Raw genomic sequence first — 13,701 nt, forward strand, 5'->3', positions numbered from 1 at the left:
TTGAGAGTTCCTCTGTGTCGTCATCGACAGGAAGGATGCCACACCCCGTCTTTAAAGACGACACTGTTGCTAAAGGAGCTTTGCCTGTCGGCCAAACTCTCCGGCTAGGCAATTTTTTGATGACCGCCTGTTCGGCCGCCGCGCCGGCGATGACCTCTCGGGTCATCGAAAGCAATCTCCAGATCAGCTCAGAACTCGCCGAGCAGTTAGATATGATGGAGATCTCTTCCCTAAATGAGCTCTTGGATCGCATCGCCGCCCTGGGAGTCACTACAGATTACGGGCAGATTGGGCTTAAACCCGATCAGAGAGAGATCGACTCTTCCCAGGTCACCCACCATGTTGAAGTGGTGGAAGAACAATGCAGCGAATCTTCGCCCATCCTAAGGACCAGATGTGTCCGGATTCCTGACCCCTCCAAGCCGGACTTCCGCGGAGGGGAGGACGTCGCCCAAGCCCTGAACCTAAAGTCAGGTAGCAGGCCTGATTCATTGGATAACGTCCAAGAAAACAAGCTTCCGAATTCGGAATTTTCTTGGCCCCTGAGTCTTAGATCGGGCAAGGTTCCGGATTTAAAACCACCCGCCCACCCAAATATAAGGGATCTATCCCAAATACGGCAAGAGCCCGGGGAAATAGTACATCACTACTGGGCCAGATTCCTCCTGGTTATGAACATGATAGAAGACTGCCGTGAGAAGGACGCAATTTCATTCTTCTGCAACAATTGCACGGACATCGGAATCCTCAACGCCATAAGCCGCCGCGAAATTACACGCATCGCCGACTTGACATCCATAGTACGAAGTACTATGCGACAGAAAGCGTTCGGAAAACCGAAACTAAATTCTGGGACAATCCGGCCCTAAATACAATCCCAGTCCGAAACAAAAGGGCGCATTATCGCCAGGCACCTGAGCCAAACAGCAAAAAACAAAAACCCTCTATAGGGTATGGGACCGAACTGGAGGGATGGCTCAATGGACCCTGTAAAATTCATAGTTCAGGGGAAGTCACACCAACTCACAGCCTTAGAGCATGTTGGATACTCCGGAAGGTGGCCAGAAGTGGCGAGGAGCTTCTAACTCCAGAATCCGCAGAGCACCACCCTAGAAACGCCAGTACGGTGTCAACAGTCTTTGAGACTTTCGCATCAAACAATATGAGGAAACGAACGCTCCGCAGCCTTACCGAAGTCTACCAAGTAGCAACAATAAATCCATGGAGTGACACGGCTATTACCTTAAATGCCAGTGACGAACCTAAATTCCGGCCAGCCCGAGCACCAGCTGCACTGGTCCTCAGTCCGATAGTGGACGACTTCCGGCTTACAAAGGTACTCATGAACGATGGCAGCGGATTGAACCTCATCTATGAGGAAACACTGCGAAAAATGGAAATAGATTGGGGCCGCATCGAGCGAAGCAACACAACCTTTAGAGGAATAATCCCCAGACGGGAAGCTTGCTGTTCAGGGAAAATCACACTGGACGTGGTGTTCGGCATGTCGGATAATTACAGATCCGAGGAGGTCACATTTCAAGTGGCCCCATTCAGCAGCGGATACCACGCTCTGTTAGGGCGAGAAGCATTCACAATTTTTCAAGCTATACCCCATTACGGGTTCATGAAGCTCAAAATGCCCGGACCCAACAGAATCATCACTCTTGCTAGTGATCCAGACACAGCGCTCCGCACCGAAAACAAGACAGCCGCACTGGCCCTCGAGGCATTATCCGAAACCCTGGCGGCCGAGGAACTAACTGTGTTGCGCTCCACGGTGGACAGGGACGATGTGATACTCGACAAAAGATCCAAGTCCACATCCTTCAAGACGGCAGACGAAATAGTCAAGTTCCAAGTCCATCCAACGGACACTACAAAAACGGCCTCCATCAGGGCACAACTAAAACCTGATGTAGAGGCCGCACTCAGAGAATTCCTACGAGAAAATTGGGACATCTTCGCCTGGCACCCTTCAGACATGCCAGGAATCCCATGCAGGCTGGCCGAGCACAGCCTGAACATCCTAAAAGGATTCAAGCCCGTTAAGCAGACTCTTCGGTGTTTCTCTGAACCCAAGAGACAAGCCATGGGAGAGGAGCTAGCAAAACTACTGGAAACCAGATTCATCAGGGATATAAAACATCCGGACTGGCTAGCAAACCTAGTGATGGTACCAAAGAAGGACAAATCCTGGCGCCTATGCGTCGATTTCAAAGACCTAAATAAGGCCTGCCCAAAGGATCCCTTCCCCCTCCCCCGCATTGATCAAATCATCGACGCCACTGCAGGACACGATTCATTGTGTTTCCTAGATGCATACTCCGGCTACCACCAAATCAAGATGGCAGAGTCAGACCAAGCCGCAACCACATTCATTACCCCATACGGCCCATTCTGCTTCAACACGATGCCCTTCAGGCTCAAAAACGCCGGCGCGACATATCAGCGCATGATTCAGACATGCCTGGCCAACCAGATCGGCAAAACAGTTGAAGCATACGTGGATGATGTGGTCATCAAATCCAAGCATGTCGAAACTCTAGTAGACGACTTGAGGCTCACATTCGACAATCTCCGAGCACATGACATTAAGCTCAACCCGGAAAAATGCATTTTCGGCGTACTAGCCGGAAAGCTCTTGGGCTTCATAGTATCCGGCAGAGGAATTGAAGCAAACCCAGCCAAGATCCAAGCTCTGTCACAATTGGATATCCCCAAAGACCTCAAGCAAATACAAAAATTAACTGGATGCGTGGCGGCTCTAAGCCGCTTTATCTCCCGCTTAGGAGAAATGGCATTACCCCTTTATCGCCTCCTGCGACGCACCGAACACTTCAAGTGGACAGATGCCGCCACGGCCAGACTCGAAGAAATCAAAGCCATACTGGCAACAAATTCGGTCCTGGCCGCGCCCAACACGGGGGAAACAATGTTATTATACATCGCGACAACCCATCAAGTTGTAAGCGCGGTGCTCGTTGTCCAACGAGAAACGGACGGACACAAGTTCCCTCTCCAAAAACCAGTTTACTACGTGTCCACTGTCCTAACTCCATGCAAGTCACGGTACCCGCATTATCAAAAGATAGCATACACGGTGTTCATGGCATCCCGGAAGCTGCGACACTATTTCCAAGAGTGTTCGATAATAGTAGCATCCGAAGTACTCCCTCCATTCCTAAACATAGGGTGTATAGTTTTTGGCACGAAGATTAAAGAACGCATGTGGAGAGAAAATTTCACAAGTTTTGGGCGAGATTTCACCTGACTAATTGACATGATAAAATAGAGGAGCTTGCCTGATATATGGAAATGTAACCAAATCCCTACAAAATTAACCAAACGAGTGGTAAAATGCAGTACACCTTATATTTCGGATTTTTTCTCAAAAATCTACACACCTTATATCAAGGAACGGAGGGAGTACCTCTTAATGACATTATAAACAACCGCGACGCAACGGGCCGGATTGCCAAATGGGCCATTGAGCTCCTCCTGTTCGATATAACTTACAAGCCACGACGAGCTATCAAATCACATGGTTTGGTTGACTTCATCGCCGAATGGACTGAAGCCGAGCTCCCTAAAGAGTACGGCGCATATTCCAACTGGATCATGCACTTCGACGGCTCCAAAATGTTGGCTGGCCTGGGGGCTGGCGTCGTTCTGACGTCCCCAACTGGAGATACAGTCCAATAAGTACTTCAGATAATGTACACGGACTCCAACAACACAGCCGAATACGAGGCCCTTCTACATGGTCTCCAGATGGCAGTCTCCATGGGCATTCAACGCCTAGAGGTCCGCGGGGATTCAAACCTTGTGATATCCCATATAAATGGAGACTTTGGTGCCAAGGATCCAAAAATGGCAGCTTATCGCAACTCCATCTTAAAGATGTCAGCTCGGTTTGAGGGGCTCGAATTTCACCATATAGCCCGGGAGAACAACCAGGCAACGGACGTGTTGGCACACATCGGCGCAAAGCGTGATGCCGTCCCTCCCAACATCTTCCTAGAGAGGCTTTTCAAGCCATCCATATCATGGGAGGGAGAGTCCGGAAACAACAGCCCGGACACAACCTCACTACCCCTCACTGAACATTCTGACACAGTTGGTCGCTCCGCCAACGAAACAACACCGTCAGCCCACACTATAATGGCAGTCATTGCCCCGTGGACGGAACCATTCCTAGCCTACCTAACTAGGCAGGAACTTCCCGAGGACCAAAACGAGGTCCGCTGCATAGCACGGAAATCTAAAGCCTATAGGGTCCACGAGGGAGAGATTTATAAGAAAAGCACAACCGGAGTCCTTCAGAGGTGTATCTTCGAAGAAGAAGGGCGAAATCTTTTGGCTGAAATTCATGCCGGACTCAGCGGGCACCACGCAGCAGCCCGGGCCCTCGTAAGCAAGGCCTTCCATACCAGATTTTATTGGCCGATGGCCCGGGCAGACGCTCAGGACTTAATGCAGCGATGCATCGGTTGCCAATTATTCGCTAATCAAAGCCACATGCCGCCTACCACCCTACAAACCATACCCATTACCTGGCCTTTTGCGGTCTGGGGGCTTGACATGGTTGGACCCCTTAAAGGAGGAACCCACAAGAAAAAATATCTACTGGTCATGGTGGACAAATTCACCAAATGGATAGAGGCCAAGCCTGTAAAGACGGCCGAATCCGGACCGGTGACAGACTTCATATCCGGGGTTGTACACCGTTACAGCGTCCCCCACAGCATCATAACTGACAACGGCACAAACTTTACGGCCGACGAAGTTAAACTCTGGTGCAAAAACATGGGCATCAAGCTCGACTATGCTTCAGTCTATCACTCACAAACTAACGGTCAAGTTGAACGAGCCAACGGTCTCATCATGAGCAGCATCAAACCCAGACTAGTGCGATCCCTCAAGGAATCTAACACACACTGGGTAGAGGAGCTTGACTCTGTACTCTAGGGGGCTGCGGACCACGCCGAATCGCACTACCGGATTCACACCATTTTTTATGGTATACGGCACAGAGGCAGTCCTGCCCTGCGACATAATTCATGACTCACCTCGCGTGCGCATGTACGAAGAAAGAGAAGCCGAGCTCGATCGGCAGGACAGCTTGGACACATTGGAGGAGGAGCGCGACGTGGAAAAAGCCCGTTCCGCATTCTATCAACAACAGGCTCGAAGATATCAAAGCAGAGAAGTACGGGCCAAAACTTATAACGTTGGCGAACTAGTTCTACGCCTGCCGGACAAGAAAAAGGACAAACTAAAGCCCAAATGGGAGGGTCCCTTCATAATCGACCAAGTACTGACTGGTGGAGCGTACCGTCTGCGAAACGCATCAGACAACCGACTCGAGCCGAACCCATGGAACGTAGCATGCCTACGAAGATTCTATGCCTAGCGCCGGACTCTGTGTTCGTCTCCTTCCTCTGTCCCTTTTTTTATTTTTTACTTTTCAAATTTGCTGCCTGGTATTTCTCTCCTTCTCCCTACCTTTTCTCTCCCAAGCCCTTAGGGGCTTGCCTGCGCGTTGTTCGCACATACTTGACGCGTCACCCACGCTCATCATACCCGGGGGCTTCTTTATCAGAAGTTTATATTAACGGACCTCATGCCCAAAACATGTGTGACACTTCCGCATGAACCTTTTATACACCATCATATGCATCGATATGACTTAAGTTTTGGCCAAGATGGGTTGCCTGGCTCCTGTGCTTACCCCTACGTTCCCGTTCGTTCGGCTAGGTGGTAAAGGGAGCACCTCTGCGATTGTTACTGCCGGGTCAGCCGGATGTGTACCTCAAACTGGATGAAGCCGAAAGCTAGCGTTCTTAAGGGAATATTCGGTCGGTGAACTAAAAGATGATTTTTCTTGTTTTGTTTATCTCCCCCAGCTGCTTTTCTGCTCTTTCTCGCAATTCGGACATGCACTTTAGGGCATGCCTCCCAGGGAAAGGAACCCCTAATGGAACTATTCTCCCTGGAAGATGTTTCTTACTAACCATGTAATATAACATAACTGGTTGGGCACTTGTCTGCTAAAGCAATTATGACCCCTCTGCCTTGTCTCCATGCATGCCCCGGTTCTTACATAACCGAGAGGGTATTCGGACACACTCCGGACTATAGGGTCTAGAGGTCGAAGCGAAAAGGTCCGCAATGACAAATGATCTACAATCCGGCTAGAAGGGATTTTTTCATGTCATTTTAAATTACAGAGTCAATTCGACTCGGTATATTCTTCTTCAATACCATCCAACAGGCGGTCTAATTTACAGTCCTGTTGAGAATACTTGGCAGCCAGCTCTACCTGGCCATATACTAAACTGACAGGGATCTCCTTTCCGTTAGGCCCCATAGGGCCGACCTCGGCCATGTGGTTCGGGTCAGCCTTCGTGTACCGAGTCTTCACCATGGCCCAGGCCTCCCTGGCACCTTGATGGCAGGCCGATATCTTCCACAACCGGAAGCGCTGCCGCACTCCCTCCAGCTTCTTTGCAAGCTCCCCAAGGCCTTCAGGAATGGAGAGGCATGGCCACATAGCCTGGACGACACCTTGCATCGCCTGCCGAACTCGTTCGTGCAGTTGCAACAGCTCGGGAAGAAGGTCCCCCGTTGAACCGGGCATTTCCTCCGCAGGACGACCTGTCAACATACCTACAGACATAGCTCTGTCAAACGACTTCCTCGCCGAATTCTTTTTTCGAAGATTCGTTCAAGCACTTACTAAAAATGCCGCGTCAAAGTCGCCGATTTTTCTTTACGGAAGCAGACAGCTGAACACGAACATCCTTTAGTTCCTCGCCCAGCTGGGTATTGGCGTCTTGAAGTTTGTTCTTCTCTTGCCTCACCCTCGTCAGCACGCTCTCGCCAGCCTTTAGTTGGCGTAGGAGTTGTTGCTTGTCCGGATTTACTCCGGCCCCATCTGCACTATTATTGTCAGAATTGCACACATGCCGCACTTCACAATGGAATTATCTTTCGAAGCATATATTACCTGAGGGGGTCCCCTTGGCATTATCTGAAGCAGCTAGTGCGGCCTCGAGTTGGGCCTTGCACTCTTCCAGCTCCTGGGACAGTTGCGTGTTCTTCTTTGTAAGACCCTGCATAACATATGATCCTTAAAATAGTTATCTTAACTGTTTTAAGTCTCGGGAGCTACTGACATATATAACCATCAATTTTACTCACCTGTATGTCTTTCACATACTGCTCTGTGGCTCTGGCTAGACCATTTTGAGCGGCACGGAGGTACGCATCTCCCGTATTAAAGGTATCCAATGCCTCTGGGGAAAAACATGCATCACGAAGAACAATCCGACGACGCCTGTGGTTCATGGCACTCTCCACCTCCGAATTGGTGGCAGATAGCCCGTCTGCGTCCTCTGTCGGAGGAACGCCCGATGCGCGCCCCGTGTCCGCCTCCGCTTCCGGACCCGGCCTTGAAGCCTGGCCGGTGGATATAGTCCGGCGGCCTCTCTTCTTCCTAAGCAGAGCATGAGCGTTAGTATGACTTGAGGGCATGAACCTTAGGCGTTAAAATTCGCACGCCGTACTGTTGCGCCGGATTCTCGATCTGGTCCGCACTTCTTTTTGGCCCACCTGGCTTTAGCGGCCCTTGTTGGCTGCCCACCGCGGGCTCGGCCCTCCGCCTCAAGGATTTCCCCTGCGAAACGAAACACTATTGGTTTACAGCATTCAAAATAAGGCATGGATGTATCTCCTTGAAAGTACTGGGACTTCGGTCTCGGTTACCTTTGAGGCTGGAAGTAGTCCGGGATAGTCGGCCGTAATGGCCACTAAGGTGTTGTCCTTACTCAATTGATGAAACACCCCATCAATTAACTCCACACATAAGTCCGGGTCCTCTTGGGAATCCGGATCGAGGGACCGTTCGGGGTCCTCGGGTTGCGGAGGAGGGCTGTTTATCTCCTTCACAGTCTGGTGCAGCTCCTGCGTTAACATCGCCAGACTAAGTACTCAATTATGGGAATTTCGAAAGCGCGTAGATAAGTGAAAATGTTCGCTCACCCAGCTTGGAGGACTATACATAGAGAATCCGCCCCGTGAGTTGACATGGAGGAATTCCTCTTCTTCTTCCTTGTACAAAGAGGATAAGATCTTCCCTAGAGTGGTAGCCGAATCCGGCCCTTTGCGACCGTACCGGGTGGCGTCGTCCTTCCCGTTGAAATCCCACATGGGGTGGCCTATGTACTAAAGCGGATGCACCCCCCGCGTAATGCATGTGGCCATGACCTCGATCATGGTCAATCCGGAATGAGCCAACAATCTTATCCAGCTCATCAGGTAAAGAACGTCCCTGTCAGTTTCCCTTTGAGGGTTCCGTGGGCGCCAGCTCAGGCGTTTCTTTAACGAAGCGTTATTAAACTCAGGGAGGCCGATCCATACAGGGTCTAGCAGGGGGACGTCATCCATATAAAACCATTCCGAAGGCCAGTCCTCGGACGCCTTCTTTGGAGTGCCGGATAGATAGCCGGTCCCAGCGATGCGCCATAGTTCGGCTCCGCCCACTTGATAAATTGACCCCTCCTAAGAGCGAGGCACAAGGCAGAACAACCTCTTCCACAGTGCGAAATGGGCCTCGATGCCCAAGAACAGCTTGCAGAGGGCCACGAAGCCCGCAACATGCAGTATGGAGGCAGGCGTGAGGTTGTGTAGCTGGAGGCCGTAGAACTCCAGTAGACCTCAGAGAAACGGATGAGTTGGAAATCCGAGTCCTCTTATTAAATAAGGAACTAGGCACACCCGCTCTCCTTGAGAGGGATTGGGGACGCTCTCCGCCTGCTCTCCGCCGCTATAGGTGGCGATCCCGGCTCGAACTGGGACCATATATGCTGGTGGGAGGAGCCCCTTGGATTGAAGCACTACTAGCTTGCTATGCGGGATAGAACACCGCTCCCAATCTCCGGGCCGAGGGCTGGAGAGGCGAGAGGAGGAGCTGCTTCAACCGGCCATGGTGAAATGGATCTCAGTCGAAAGCGCTCTAATGAATACTCGCGGAGGGAAGGAGGTGTGAATTGGATCTAAACCCCCGACTCTTTTATGGGCGACTCATTTACACGACTAGGGGGATAAATGAAAAACCCCCTGGCTTTTCACATTCGTTCGACACATCGAAGATGGTCATTATGGGGCACAGACGCTGAGGAGAGCAACACGCACCAGAAGCCGGACACTATCCGACAGGTACATAGAATTTGGAGAAGAACCCTCCTTGCAATGTCGAAGACAATTTGCGCGCCGGACTCATCGTCATTGAAGCCTAGTTCGGGGGCTACTGAGGGAGTCCTGGATTAGGGGGTGTCCGGATGGCCAGATTATGACCTTTGGTCAGACTCTCGGACTATGAAGATACAAGATTAAAGACTTCATCCTGTGTCCGGATGGGAGTTTCCTTGGCGTGGAAGGCAAGCTTGGCGATACGACATGAAGATCTCCTCCCATTGTAACCGACTCTGTGTAACCCTAGCCCTCTCCGGTGTCTATATAAACCGGAGAGTTTTAGTCTGTAGGACGAACAACAATCATACCATATGCTAGCTTCTAGGGTTTAGCCTCTCTGATCTCGTGGTAGATCAACTCTTGTACTACCCATATCATCAATATTAATCAAGCAGGAGTAGGGTTTTACCTCCACCAAGAGGGCCCGAACCTGGGTAAAAACATCGTGTCCCTTGTCTCCTATTACCATCCGCCTAGACGCACAGTTCGGGACCCCCTACCCAAGATCCGCCGGTTTTGACACCGACAAGAATCATCACTCTAGCTAGTGATCCGGACATAGCACTCCGCGCTGAAAACAAAACCGCCACACTGGCGCTTGAGGCATTATCCGAAGCCCTCGCAGCTGAAGAACTAACCGCAATGCGCTCCACAGTGGACAGGGATGATGTGATACTTGACAAACGACCCAAATCCACCTCCTTCAAACCAGCGGACGAAATAGTCAAATTCCAGGTCCACCCAACGGACCCTACGAAAACAGCATCAATTGGGACACAGCTGAACCCCACAATAGACGCCGCACTACGAGCATTCTTGCGCGAGAATTGGGACATCTTCGCCTGGCATCGTTCAGACATGCCAGGCATCTCACGTAGGCTGGCCGAGCATAGCCTAAACATACTAAAGTGATACAAGCTTGTCAAGCAGACTCTTCAGCGCTTTTCACAACCGAAGCGAAAAGCCATGGGAGAAGAGCTAGCCAAGCTACTCGAGGCCAGATTCATCAGAGAAATAAAACATCCGGACTGGCTAGCACACCTGGCGATGGTACCAAATAAGGACAAATCCTGGCACCTCTGCGTCGACTTCAAGGACCTTAATAAGGCTTGCCCAAAGGATCCCCCCTACCCCGCATCGATGAAATAATCAACGCTACCGCAGGACACGACTCATTGTGTTTCCTCGACGCATACTCTGGATACCATCAAATCAAGATGGCGGAGTCCGACCAAGCTGCAACGGCATTCATCACTCCATATGGCCCATTCTGTTTTAACACCATGCCTTTCGGGCTCAAAAACGGCGGTGCAACCTATCAACGCATGATTCAGACATGCTTGGATACACAAATCGGCAAAACAGTGGAGGCATACGTAGACGACGTGGTCATCAAAACCAGACACGTCGAAACCTTAATAGAAGACTTGAGGCTTACGTTCGACAATCTCCGAACATATGACGTCAAGCTCAATCCGGAAAAATGCGTCTTCGGCGTACCTGCCGGAAAGCTCCTGGGCTTCATCGTCTCCAATAGAGGAATTGAAGCAAATCCAGCTAAAATCCGAGCTCTGTCACAATTGGCTACCCCAACAGACCTCAAGCAAATCCAAAAATTAACTGGATGCATGGCTGCCTTAAGCTGCTTTATCTCCCGATTAGGAGAAAAGGCATTACCTCTCTATCGCCTTCTTCGATGCACCGACCACTTCGAGTGGACGGATGCGGCTACGGCCGGACTAGAAGAAATAAAGGCCCTCTTGGCCAGCAATCCAATCCTGGCCGCACCAAGTATTGCTGAACCCATGCTGTTATATATAGCTGCAACACATCAGGTTGTAAGCGCAGCGCTTGTCGTCGAACGAGAGACGGACGTACACAAATTCCCGCTTCAAAAGCCGATATACTATGTATCCACTGTCCTCACTCCATGCAAGTCACAGTACCCACATTATCAAAAGATAGCATACACGATCTTCATGGCATCCCGAAAACTACGACACTACTTTCAAGAGTGTTCAATCACGATGGCCTCCGAAGTACCACTCAATGACATAATAAATAACCGCGATGCCACGGGCCGGATTGCTAAATGGGCTATCAAGCTCCTCCCGTTCGACATAACATACAAACCACGGCGATCCATTAAGTCGCAAGTACTGGCTGACTTCATCACCGAATGTGTTGGATGTTGGGTTCCGACAGACCCTTAAGGTTCAAACTCTGGGGTACGCACGAAGGTCTTTGTCACATCCCTAGCTTCTGGTGCTGCCTAGTGTTTGCATCATGTTTAAATTTTTGAAACTTGAACTGAGGAAATTTGGAAGCCTCAAAAACTTAAATAAAAGAAGGGCAAAAACCCTAAAATCTCATTCATTGTTCCAAAATGCTCTTCTTAAATGTTTGATAATTTTTGGCAAGGGTTCTGGTTCCAACCAAAATATTGAACATTTTTAAGGACTTAATCTTGGGACTTTGAATTTAAATCATTAGCTATTTGAATTTGAATTATATTCATATAATTAGAATATAATTTCAAATACCCCTGAAATATTTTATGAGCTTTTGGAAAAGTCCATCTAGCAAAATAAAAATATTCAGAGGAGTTTTTGGCATTGTTTGAATTATTTTAAATTCAAAACAGTGGCAAAACAAATTTTAAAAAATAAAACAAACAGAAAATAAAACAGAGCACTTACCTGGCGCTCACCTCGCAGCCCACCTGGTGGCCCAACAGGACCGGCCCAGCGCGGCCCAGCCCACCTCCTCCTGTCGTCTTCCTCCCATCGCCCCGAAGCAGCTCGGTGGCGAGCACTGGCGATGCCCTGGCCACCTCCTGCTTCCCCGGCCACCTCCTGCTTCCCCGACCCTCCTAGACGACGCCACGGAGCGCCACGCAGCCCCTGGCTCTCTCTCACTCTCCTCGCTCCTTCCCCCCTCCTCTGTTTCTCGCACGCAGCCACCGAGCGGAGCCGTCGCCGCCGTTTGCCATAGCCGCGGCCACTGGCCACCCCACGCAATCCCGACGCGCCCAGAAGCTCCGCCACGTTGTCTTCTTCATCCTCGATGAGCCACGCAAGCCGGGAGGGCCTGGAATGCCGCCATCGCCGTCGTCTTCCACTGCGGGCTCCGACCACCACCGCCGTTGATTTGCCGCACGCAGGACGTCCCCGAGCACACTGGCCTGCTCTGCGAGTCTGTCGTGAGCCCCTCTTCCTCTCCCCTCACCTCTCTCTCTCGCGCGTGCCCTGTAGCCGCTGCCCCGCGAGCGCCCGAAGCCGCCGTCCGCCATGGCCGGCGAGCTCCGTGCCCCCGAGCACCTCCGCCTCGCGTAGTAGCTCCGACGTGCTCCTGCTGCCCCGTAGCTACCGCCTGTGCTCTCCGTTCGCTCGAACGCGAGCTGCAGCCCCACGCCCGCGCTATCCCGAACTCCGGCGGCCGCAACCGAGCTCCCCGCCGTCGCCTCCGGCCGCCCCAGGCCCGGCTGGCTCCACCACTCGACGCGCGCTGGTTTGGGCTCTCGAATGAGCCCAACCCCGCTGCGAACGGGGCACCACAGCCCGTTCCCGAGTGCCCCGCCGCGTCTGCTGCTGCCGGCGGCTAAACGCCGGTGGGTTTGACCCACTTTGACCACGGCGGGACCCCCCCCTGTGTCCATGACATGTGGGGCCGGCCTTTGACTGAATTAGTGTAGGATTTTAGTTAGTGCTAATTGCCCTGTTAGTTTAGGTGTTAGATTAGTTAACACTAATTAATTTAGTTAATTAATTAAGCCACTGACATGTGGGCCCAGCCCTGCTGACATTTTCGTTAGTATTAGTTTAACCCTAATCAACCCAGTTAACCAACTGAGTCACTGACCAGTGGGCCCCATTGGTCAGGTTTGACCTGAACCCGCCCTGTTGACCTGATGACGTCAGGGTGATGTCATGCTGACGCAGTAAATGTTTTCTAGAGTTTTAAATAAATCAGAAATGATTTATTTATTTCAGAAAATATCCAAAACTTCAAAAATTCATAGAAATTCAACCGTAACTCCAAATGAAATAATTTATATATGAAAAATGATCAGAAAAATCCAATCTATCCATCTGTACTGGTTTCATGCATGTTAGAACAACTTATAGATGCTGTTTAGCACAAATCATATTAATGGCATTTAAATATCCACATATGGAGTTTGAGTTTGAATCTTGGATTCAAACCAACTTCATCTAATCTGGTTTTAGTTGCATTAGCACAAACCACAGCATATTGCCATGTCATGATCATGCATCATATTGTGCATTGCATTGATTGTGTTTCTTCCTTGTTTGTTGGTATTTGTCCCCTCTCAGTAGACGATGTTCCGACGATGACACCAATGAAGAGCTATACTATCTTCAGAAGTGCCAGGCAAGCAAAACCCCCTTGTTTATTCCGATACAATCCCACTCTCTCGCT

Source organism: Triticum aestivum, chromosome 6B (assembly GCF_018294505.1).
Source record: "Triticum aestivum cultivar Chinese Spring chromosome 6B, IWGSC CS RefSeq v2.1, whole genome shotgun sequence".
Classification (NCBI taxonomy): Eukaryota; Viridiplantae; Streptophyta; class Magnoliopsida; order Poales; family Poaceae; genus Triticum; species Triticum aestivum.